The sequence below is a fragment of the Lithobates pipiens genome, unplaced genomic scaffold, assembly GCF_037356315.1.
Source record: "Lithobates pipiens isolate NorthernLeopardFrog02 unplaced genomic scaffold, aLitPip1_a1.2 Scaffold_19, whole genome shotgun sequence".
Taxonomy (NCBI): domain Eukaryota; kingdom Metazoa; phylum Chordata; class Amphibia; order Anura; family Ranidae; genus Lithobates; species Lithobates pipiens.
The window spans coordinates 354,570,029-354,581,195 of NW_027507764.1; the positions used below are offsets into that span (position 1 = coordinate 354,570,029).

General features: G+C 42.7%; 1 pseudogene; it reads right to left on the minus strand.

Annotated features, from left to right (window-relative positions):
- Window positions 1-6,756: 6,756 nt before the first annotated feature.
- On the minus strand, window positions 6,757-6,872 carry LOC143998494 (5S ribosomal RNA; annotated as a pseudogene).
- Window positions 6,873-11,167: the final 4,295 nt, after the last annotated feature.

An 11,167-nucleotide genomic window follows, 5' to 3' on the forward strand; every position in this document is an offset into this window, starting at 1 on the left:
AGTTTTCTCCCCATACCTCTGTACGAGCTTTCAGTTAGAAAGCTGGAGGGAGATAAAATCCATCTGCTGTGGTGGCAGACAGGACTTGTATTTTATAAATTCATAGATCTCTGTGAATGAATGATGCAGCTGATTTTACATGTGACAGTGGCTGTTGTGGAGAGGAATCTCCGCTAGCTGTTATAGGAAGGGGCTCAGGAGCTTAGGTACATTTGACACCCTAAATATAGAATGTGTAATATGTTCCTAAGGGTGAACTTAGCCTTTGCCTTTAATGTCACCTAACTTCCTCTGAGGTGGGAGCACAAGAAAGTGCCCCACCACCTCTATAATTTAACTCATACATTTCATGCTCCAACAGCATTTAGAAATGTCCACTGGTGGGTCTCTTCTGATACAGGAAAAGCTACCTGCCACCACTAACAGTTCCTGCCACCTCTTCTGGCCTTTATCAGTGCCCCTTCACTGTAATGGGGGCACACAATATTTATGCAGCTGGGCATCCCCTGCCAAATTTCCAAAGCTTGCTGCAGGGCAAATCCTGCATTGTGCCTTGAAATAGGCAGCAAACAAATTTGTGGCTATTGTTTCACAGATAGTACTCTAATGTTTATTTCAAGATAAAACCCACCTTGTCTCTCCTTCGTACACTGCGGCCCTCCCAAATTACCTACCTAAAAAAAACAGTTGTTTCAAGTTGAAATCACTCAGATAAAGGTTCTGCTGCTGTATTTTAAGCCAAGCTAAATGTAAAAGTAAAAAAAAAAGATTATGTCTCCAAAATATATCATACCAGAATATGGTGTTGCTGATATCCATAAAAAAAAACATACTGTTGAACAATTCTACATACAGTTTAAAGGCATCTCCCAAGCACGTAATTTAAAGACATTGGACACTTTCAAACATTTTCTTTTGTTTTATCTGGGTAGTATTTCCTGTGTTATTTCTTTGACTTACCTTGTAATGATGGGCTCACAAGTCTTATGCCACGTACATATGAGTGGAATGTCTGACAGAAAAAGTCTTTTCATTTTCATTCTGATCGTGTGTATACCCCATTGGAACTTTTTATGTTGAAAATTCTAACAGACTTAGAAATAGAACATGTTCTAAATATTTCCGATGGAACCAATTCCTATCGGGAAAACCGCTCGTCTGTATGCTGTTCCGACGGACCAAAAATGATGCATGCTCTGAAGCAAGTACGGGACAGAAGCTATTGTCTACTGGGTATTGAACTTCCTTTTTCTAGTTCCGTGTTATGTGCTGTACGTCACCGCATTCTTGACGATCGGACTTTGGTGTGAGTGTACACAAGACAGTTTCAGCGGAATTTGATCGGAACTCCGCCGGTTTTTCCATCGGAACTCCGTTGGAAAAACCTTCAGAGTTTATTCCGACGGGAAAACCAGTCATGTGTACAGGGCATTAGACATCAATACATGGACATAGAGGATAGATTCCTCTGTGTCCATGTATTGCTTGAAATAGCCGGACCCTATGCATCAAGGCATACCTAACTACAGTGCTGAACTGTGCAGGCCTGACCTGCATTTTGACACTACTCCCGCTGTCCCATGTACTGGGGTTGAGTTCCACAAAGGCTCTGCACACTGTGCCCACAGTTATTTATGGTGACAGTGCCAGGAACATCAGAAAGCACAAAAAAACACACAGGACACAATATAACTCTATAGGAAAGTGCAGCTAACCTGCTCCAAACACAGGGGTACACTGAGCTGCTCCTGCCGTGTGGTAAAACATGAGTATGAAAGCAGATTTTCATTTTTTTTGGTCTCTGTGTCACATTAGGGAGATTTCCCTTCACCAACTTGTTAAAGTTGAAGTTTAATCCAAGTTTCTCTATGCAATGCAGGCAGATCATGGTTGTTGGGACGGGGCAGGAGGGTGCTGTAAATAACATCACAGCACTTTGCCTCAGTACTCCACTTAAAAAGAAGCTCCAGGCTCTCCCAAAAAATTGAACAACCATCAGCTACAAATACTGTAGCTGCTGACTTTTAATATAAGGACACTTACCTGCCAAGCAATCCAGCAATGTCCTCATCTGAGCTGATTCTTCTTCCTCAATCAGCTTCGGGTACAGGCATTGGCATCTTAAGTAAGGGAAACCAGAATTGAAGCCTTGCAGCTTCATATTCAGTTTACTACTGTGCACTTCTACTACTGAACCGCACTTTGCCTTGTGAATGGTCCAGTAGTCTTCTGGGACCTGTTGCTGGGGGCAACTTCAAAATCATATACCCACTCCCCTGTCCCCCCAAAAAGTGCCAAAATGTGACAGTGGAGGGGGGAGGATGAAACAAGTGGAACTTCCTTTTTTGGGTGGAGTTCTGCTTTAAGATCCCTCAGCCCTGATACAAGCAATGGGCTGGCTTTTGGGAAAAGTTATGCAATTATCAAAATGCTTTGATGGGTGAGTGTCAGTCTAGAGGACATGGTACTGCTAGGCACATTGAATTTGCATCCAGAACACCCTAGGCTAGTGATGGTGAACCTTGGCACCCCAATTGTTTTGGAACTACATTTCCCTTGATGCTTGACTACACTGCAGAGTGCATGAGCATCATGGGAAATGTAGTTTCAAAACATCTGGGGTGCAAAGGTTCGTCATCACTGCCCTAGGCAATGCTCACATGCCACGGTGAGCCTCAATAATTATAAGAAAGAATGATTATTAGAAAGAATGAATAAAAGGTATGGGCCAGGGGCATGCAGGCTGGCAAAGAAATGGCTGGGTGACGCTGCACATACTCCAACCAGGAAATGAGGCAAGCTCTATCTGACTTCCCCATTGAGCAAGGATAACTTGCCACACATTTGTGGCAGTGTTGAATTGTAAGTCTGTTAACTTGCTGCACATTTACACTGGCAAGGTGTACACTTGCAGGGAACAAGTTGACACTTTTACAATTTGTAGCAAAAATTTGCGTTGCAAGTCTCTAGTCTCTAGGAAGAGCAAAGTTGCAGCAGTGAGTCTACAGCAAGAGCTCTGCAAATCTATAGCATGAAAATTCAGCCACAGCAACCCATTTGGTGGGATGACTATTGCACAACATAACTGAACCATAACTTGAAGCAGACTTGCAGAATGTTTGCAAAGAACGTTGAGTCATGCAATGCGGACTTGCTGCAATAGTGCAACAAACTTGCGAAGCCTAGCAAGAGCTTATCAAGTCATTTTCAAACTTGCAGCACAGTTGCTTGCTATCTGGGTCAGCTTCTAATGCACACTATGAGAAGCTCACAATATGCAGTGAAAGCAGAGTAAGCATTTTCAGTCAAAGATAGGATCCTGTACACCTGTGCAGGAGTGAAATAAAGGGTTCAGTTCAGCTATAAGAGGAAGTGAGAGGGTATACTGCCAGTGTGTGGGAAACCCCCTCTAAGCCCTTGTACACACGGTCGGAGAATCCGTCGGAATGTGTCCTATCGGACCGTGTCGTCGGATAATTTGACTGTGTGTGGTATGCATCGGACTGATTCCGTTGGAATATCCGTCGGACCCAATTTTCCAACATGTTGGAAATATTTCCCGACCAACTGGGCCGATCGGACATACTCCGATCATGTGTAGAGAATTTTAATCGGACCAAATGCCACGCATGCTCAGATCAAATTCCTACATCAAAGCTATTGACTACTAGCCTGAATGTAGTCCCATCGTAACGAAATTACGTCATCACGTTCTGAAAGTTCGGATTTTTCGCCCCAACTTTGTCCAACCGTGTGTATGCAACAGTTTCGGACAAGATCCGACGGACAAAATCCGACGGGCAAAATCCGACGGATTTGGTTGTGGAAATCTCAGACCGTGTGTACAGGGGCTATGACAGTTATCACAACAACAAGTATCCCTATTAGGGGATTTAAAAACTGTGGATTTACCCTCACTTTCATTGCAGATGATCAGTGCAATTATAGAGAGCAAATCTCCCAAATCGAGACAGCAAAAACCTGCTCTAACCCCTTACCCCTCTATCCAAATCGAAAAAAAATGCCTTTAATTATACTTTAAAATGCTATGTAAGCTTCTGTTTACCATTCCATTTTTAAAGGATAAAAATATACATAGCATTTCCTGAGGTTGGTCCTTTCTTCTCATTTAAAGTTTATAGCTATTTCTAGATATTACTTCATAGGCTCTGTGCGGGTTACATTAATAAACTCTCATTAGGTGTGCAGTGAAGACATGCCAAGATACCAGACACTGCTTGCTGTCAGGATGCGGAGGTGTATAGGAAAAACATAAGGGAACAAAATGAAGAAATAAGTTTCGGGTGGGCGGCTTTGTTCTTTCTGTGCTACACTTAATTCATTTTCTCAGCAGAGAAGACAAGGCAACAGGACAGTAAAATCAACTGGAAGGCAATAATTAAGCTCTAAAAGTGATTTTCTTTACTCTTATTTAACTCTCTTGATAGATGTACTTTTCATTTTGCTACATTTGATGTACTGTTGAATATATATGTATACAACCCAAAGCATAGAGTGGAAGGATCCTCTGAGAGTAATTATGAGTGGGATACAAATAGCTGCGATATCCTGATATCTATTATTCTTTCTGAGTAGTAGCCTGATGTCCATGTAGAAGTAAAGATTAGATTATATATGATTTCGTGTTTCATGAATTAATTTGTTAAAAACATCTGAGTTTTTCTATGTCTCTAAAAAAAGTAGCAACATTACTACATTGACAGATTGTTAACTTAAAGTGGAAGCACAGCCTAAAAATAGGATTTTTATAACAGCTTACCTGTAAAATCCTTTTCTTTTGAAGTACATGAAGGGACACAGAGCACCATAGTAATTACTGTGTGGGTTATAGTCCAGCTTCAGGTGCTGGACACTGGCACAACCTAAACAGGAAGTTGCCTCCCTATATAACCCCTCCCATACTGAGTTTTGTAGCAAAGCAATACAAGTGTATCAGTGATGTACTTCAAAAGAAAAGCATTTTACAGGTAAGCTGTTATAAAAATCCTATTTTCTTTAATCATACATCACAGGACACAGAGCCATAGTAATTACTATGTGGGATGCCCCAGAGCAATGCCAACTGAGGGGAGGGAGACACAACAAAAGTTGTGAGATAGGAGTACTTATAATGCTGCCTGCAGTACACTGTGCCCAAAGGTGACATTATCATGTCTTTTTACATCCACCTGATAGAATCTGGTAAATGTATGGATTGAAGACCAAGTTGCAGCCTTGCAGATTTGATCCATGGAGGCTTGGTTAAACCATAAGCTAGAATGATTACTTGTTGAATCCATTTAGAATAGTAGATTTTCATGCTGCCTGTCCTCTTTTAGGACCTTCAGGCAATTCAAACAAAACATCAGTTTTCTGAATCTGAGCAATCATCTTTAAGTAGACTGCTCTCACCACACAAGAGAATGCAGTGATTTTTCTTCCATAGAACAGGGTTCTGGAAAAAATAAAGGTAGAACAATATCCTGGTTTATATAAAAACCTAATACGACCTTTGGAAAAAAGTTAGGATGAGGACGCAATACTACCTTATCCTTGTGAGCAATAATAATATGGCTCTTTACAAGAAAAAGCAGCCAATTCTGATACCCATCTTGCAACAGATATGGTTACCAGAAAAAATAGTTTCTTTGTCAAAAAAGGACCAATGACCAATGCCGGTAAAAAGAAATTCAAGTCACAAGGGTTAAGGGGTGACCTAACCGAGGATTAAGCCATGTTACCCCCTGAATAATGTTACGAACCAAAGAAACTAAGCAAGTGGTCATTGAAATAATACCGATAAGGCAGAGACCTGTCCTTAGAAAGCACTCAAGACCAGCTTTATTTCTTACCCCATCTGCAGAAAGTCAAGGATTCTACCTTTGACCTGTTTCCTGGGGTGCAACCCCTGGTTTCACACCAGGATACATATGCTTCCCAGACTCCATTATATATCATTATGGAGGCCGGCTCCCTTGCATTAACCAAGATAGAAACCACTGAACCTGATAGCCCACGTTTCTTCAGAGTGTGGGTCTCAATAGCCAAACCGTTAAATTTAGCGATTGTAAAGTAGGATGGAATGCCACCCCTTGGGAATGAAGGTGTGGCGGTAGAGTCCATGGGTCCCCTACTATCATCTTTACGATCCCTGCATACCAAGATTTCCTGGGCCCCACTGTAGGCCTGGAGAATCACTGACCTCTCTTACTGCTTGATCCTGCGAAGAAGCCATGGACGCAGGCAGAATAGGAGGGAATGCATAAATCAGTGAGAACCGATTCCACAGGAATAGCATGGCATCTGTTCTGCATGCTAGGAGATCTATGTCTGGGATCCCCCATCTTTGACATATTGACAGGAAGATATCAGGGTGAAGGAACCATTCTCCCAGGAACTCAAGTAGTCGACCTGCCAATTTTCTATTCCTAGAATGAAGACTGCCGATAGGCAAAGTACATTGTTTTCTGCCCAAGATAGGATATGATTCACCTTTCTCTGGGCCGCACAACTTCTTGTGCCCCCTTGGTGATTAATATAGGCCATTGCTGTGGCATAGTCGGATTGAATCCTGGCAGGACAATACCGTAAACTGAACGTGCAGGCCCTCAGAACTAAGTGCTCTGCCTGAATTTCTAGAATGATAATGGGCAAGGTAATTTCTGATCTGGGCCACTTCCATGGTAACTGAAGGAAGGATTTTTCCCCTTTGCAGATTTTTGGATATTAACCATAAACTGAGGCTCCGCTGTACGCACCCTACAGTACCTGGTATTTCCAGGTGGTCCATCCAGGTACTAACCAGGCCCGGCCCTGCTTAGCCGCCAAGATCAGATGAGATCGGGCGCTTTCAGGGTGATGTGGCCATAGGCTTTGGAGTCAGGCACATTGGGAATCTAGAATTTGAACCCTTTGTTCCAAGCTGATAGGATAATGTTTTGCAGCAGTCTCGAATGAATAGAAGAATTCATCTTGTTTCGACCACTTAAATCAGTTCCTTTATGGCACTGGCCTTTGCCAGGGGCAAGAATACCCTTTTCTGGGTGTACCTATGATCAGACCCAAGTATCTTAGCCCTTTTCATGGTTTTAAAGAAGATTTCTCCTAGGCTGAAAATCTGACCTGGATATTCCAGGTAGTTGAATCTGGTGACCATACTTTGGTCTAAGCGGGCTACCAACTGGACTATCAAGAACAGATCGTCCAGGTAAACCATAATCGTTATACCTTGGGCCCTTAATCTGGCTAGATGAGGGGCCAGAACCTCTGTAAACACTCAAGGTGCAATAGATAGACTGGAAAGCAGAGCTACACACTGAAAATTAAGATTTTCCACCTTGAAAGGTGGATATCACTAGTGAGCAAGGAAATAGGCATATGGAGGTATTCATCTTTGACGTTGATTGATGCCAGAAGTTCTCCTCCTTGTAGGATGGAGATAACTGATTGGATTGACTCCAGGCGAAAAAAGAGTGGTTATATTCAGGAATTAAATTTCGATTTTTGAGATCCAGAATGTCCATTTGGATTTAACCAAACCCCAACCTCTGCTCTTACATGGGGGCCACCATGATCACTTTTTGCCAAAAGATGGTCCAATGCTTGAGAGAAAGACTTATTTTTCTCTGAATGTTTAGGAACATTTGATCTGAGAAAACGAGGAGACAGGAACTCTTGGAACTCCAGTTTGTACCTTGGAGCAATTGAGGAAGTCCCCTATTGGTCTTGCCACTCTTCCTGCCAGATCCTTGAGAACTGTAAAAGAATTCCCCCTATTGAGCGAGCGGGGGTGCCTCCTCATAAGGAGGCTTCAGTATCTTGTAGGTTTCCTCCCCCAAGACCTCTTTTGTCCCTGGGGTTAACACTGAGGATTACCTTTTGAACCTGATGGTGGAAACCGTCGTGACTGCCTGGAGGCTGATGCCCCTGGCACAGGAGAAGGAGCTTTAAAATACATTTACTCCTTTTCTTAAATGACAAAGGGAGTACTTTTTCCACTAGAATTTATTTGGATGTATTACCCAAAATATGCCCCTAGTTCCTCAGTTTGAGGGTCCTGGGCAATGGAAGAGAAGTCGCTAAACTTTTTTTTTTAAACCTATCATGGCTGAGGAAAAAAGATCTATTTAGTAAAATAAACGGGTTGAAAACAGTTGCAAACATTTCATGGCCCCAATGCTCACTCTGACCAGCCATCCCCTCTCAGGGGAGGAAGCCATTTGTAGAGATGAGTAGGCTTTCCGGTGCTTGAGGGAGACCCTTTAAGCTCTTTTTTGGGAGTGTTTCAACCCCCCATTCTGACCTTAGCCCGAGGCACAAAGCAGAGGTACTACCAGAAGAAATCGCATCTACTGCTTGAGCAATAGTCCAGCCACTGCCGCTGGTATTAATGCTCAGCCTGATGCAAATAGTAAATGTGTCAAATAGGAAATGCCTATGTCACCAAAACTTCTTGCATGCTCCTCTTTGCTTATATGTCTCTCCGACAATTTTGCAGTCAGCACAAATGGAGTTTTTTTTTTAAACACACTCCCACGGTGAAAGACACCAACGGCATGCTAGGCCCCGCCCCCACCGTGCATCGCACCCCCTCCTTTTTCTTTAAAAAAAAAAAGAGTTTTCCCGCGCAAGCATGGGCCTCCGATCCAATGGGATCAGCTTGTGAGTGAGGGAGGGTTGGCGTGGAGGAGATCTGGAAGCCGTCGCCGAGTAGGGGCTGTGAAAGAAAACGGCTTTGCTGATCGTTTTTAGTTCTCCCTTATACTCAGCCTCATTAAGAGGGGAAGAGTTCAGCCCAGGTGGGGGGTGTCTGAAGGAAGCAAAACCCCCCAAACGTATCGGTCTGCCTGCTAGCCGGAGGAAAAAAGTCTGCTGCTTCTGTGACACAGCGTGATCTCTGAGCAAAGCATAGGAAGGTACATGCTCCATACAGCCCCAGTGGTGACACTTAGGCATAACAATGTTTACTTTAACCACTTAAAGACCAATCCTTTTTCTTGGATTTGTTGTTTACAAGTTAAAAATATTTTTTTTGTTAGAAAATTACTTAGAACCCCCAAACATTATAAATTTTTTCCTAACACCCTAGAGAATAAAGTGGCGGTCGTTGCAATACTTTCTGTCACACCATATTTGATCAGCGGTCTTTTGGAAAATACACTTTTTTGAATTAAAAAATAAGACTACAGTAAAGTTAGCCCAATTTTTTTATATCGTGAAAGATAATGTTACACCAAGTAAATTGAAACCTAACATGTCACGCTTCAAAATTCCGTGAAATAGTGACAAACTTTTACCCTTAAAAATTTCCATAGGCAGCGTTAAAAAAATATATACAGGTTGCATGTTTTGAGTAACAGAGGAGGTCTAGGGCTAGCATTATTGCTCTCATTCTACCAATCGCGGCAATACCACACATGTGTGGTTTGAACACCATGCTACTCACATATGCGTTCATTTCTGCACGCAAGCTTGTTGGGACGGGGGGTGTTAAAAAAAAATTTTTTTACACTGTTTTTTTCCTTATTTATTTTACCTTTTTTTTATTTTACACAGTTTTTTTTTTAAATGTCACTTTTATTCCTATTACAAGTAGGGATGAGCTTCATGTTCGAGTTGAACTCATGTTCGACTCGAACATCGTCTGTTTGGCCGTTCGCCGAATTGCGTACATTATGGGTCATTCGCGCCAAATTCAAGTGGCGCATCACGGCCCATAATTCACTGCGGCATCACAGTGCATTGCTGGCTGCTGATTGGCCAAGTAAGCACTATGACCCGCATGCTTTGGTAAATGCCCCACACTATATAAGGCCGCCTGCGTGGCGGCCTTGTGTAGTGTGTTGCGGGCGGCGGTGGTTAAAGCCAGACAGAGAGAGAGAGACAGTGTCATTTAATTTGAGTTAGATAGAGTAGGCAGGCAAGTCAGTTAGCTTCAGTTACAGTGTGTAGAGGATATATATATGCATCCCAGGTGTGTTGTATATATATTTACACACTGTATTCAGTTTAGCTAGATCCGTTCCTGTTCTTCTCTTCATAATATGCTGAAAGGCAGGGAGCTGGACTATTTTTATTTGGTGTACTGTGTCCTTTGCACAGTGTGCACCTAAAGCTTTACCTGAATACGATTGCCGGCATTCTCATACAAATACAGGCAGGGAGCTGCAGTATTTTGTTTTAGTGTCCTTTGCTCAGTGTGCACCTAAAGGTTTACCTGAATACAATTGCCGGTGTTCTCATATAAATACAGGCAGGGAGCTGCAGTATTTTGTTTTAGTGTCCTTTGCACAGTGTGCACCTAAAGCTTTACCTGAATACAATTGCCGGTGTTCTCATACAAATACAGGCAGGGAGCTGCAGCATTTTGTTTTAGTGTCCTTTGCACAGTGTGCACCTAAAGCTTTACCTGACTACAATTGCTGGCATTCTCATAAAAATACAGAGGGGAGCTGCAGTATTTTGTTTTTGTGTGCTTTGCACAGTATGCACCTAAAGCTTTACCTGAATACAATTTACGGTGTTCTCATACAAATACAGGCAGGGAGCTGCAGTATTTTGATTTAGTGTCCTTTGCACAGTGTGCACCTAAAGCTTTACCTGAATACAATTGCCAGTGTTCTCGTACAAATACAGGCAGGGAGCTGCAGTATTTTGTTTTAATGTCCTTTGCACAGTGTGCACCTAAAGCTTTACCTGAATACAATTGCCGGTGTTCTCGTACAAATACAGGCAGGGAGCTGCAGTATTTCGATTTAGGGTCCTTTGCACAGTATGCATCTAAAGCTTTACCTGATTACAATTGCCGGTGTTCTCGTACAAATACAGGCAGGGAGCTGCAGTATTTTGTTTTAGTGTCCTTTGCACAGTATGCAACTAAAGCTTACCTGAATACAATTGCCGGCATGCTCGTACAAATACAGGCAAGGAGCTGCAGTATTTTGTTTTAGTGTCCTTTGCACAGTGTGCACCTAAAGCTTTACCTGAATACAATTGCCGGTGTTCTCGTACAAATACAGGCTACTGGCCTGTCCTGCATCCAGCGTTCTTTTGGAGTGCTGCAGGACACTTTGTAACCAACCACAGGGTGCCCCTGTCCACCGACTCGGTTGATCGACTGACCTTCATAAAAATGAATCAGTCTTGGATCACCATCAGCTACCAAGCT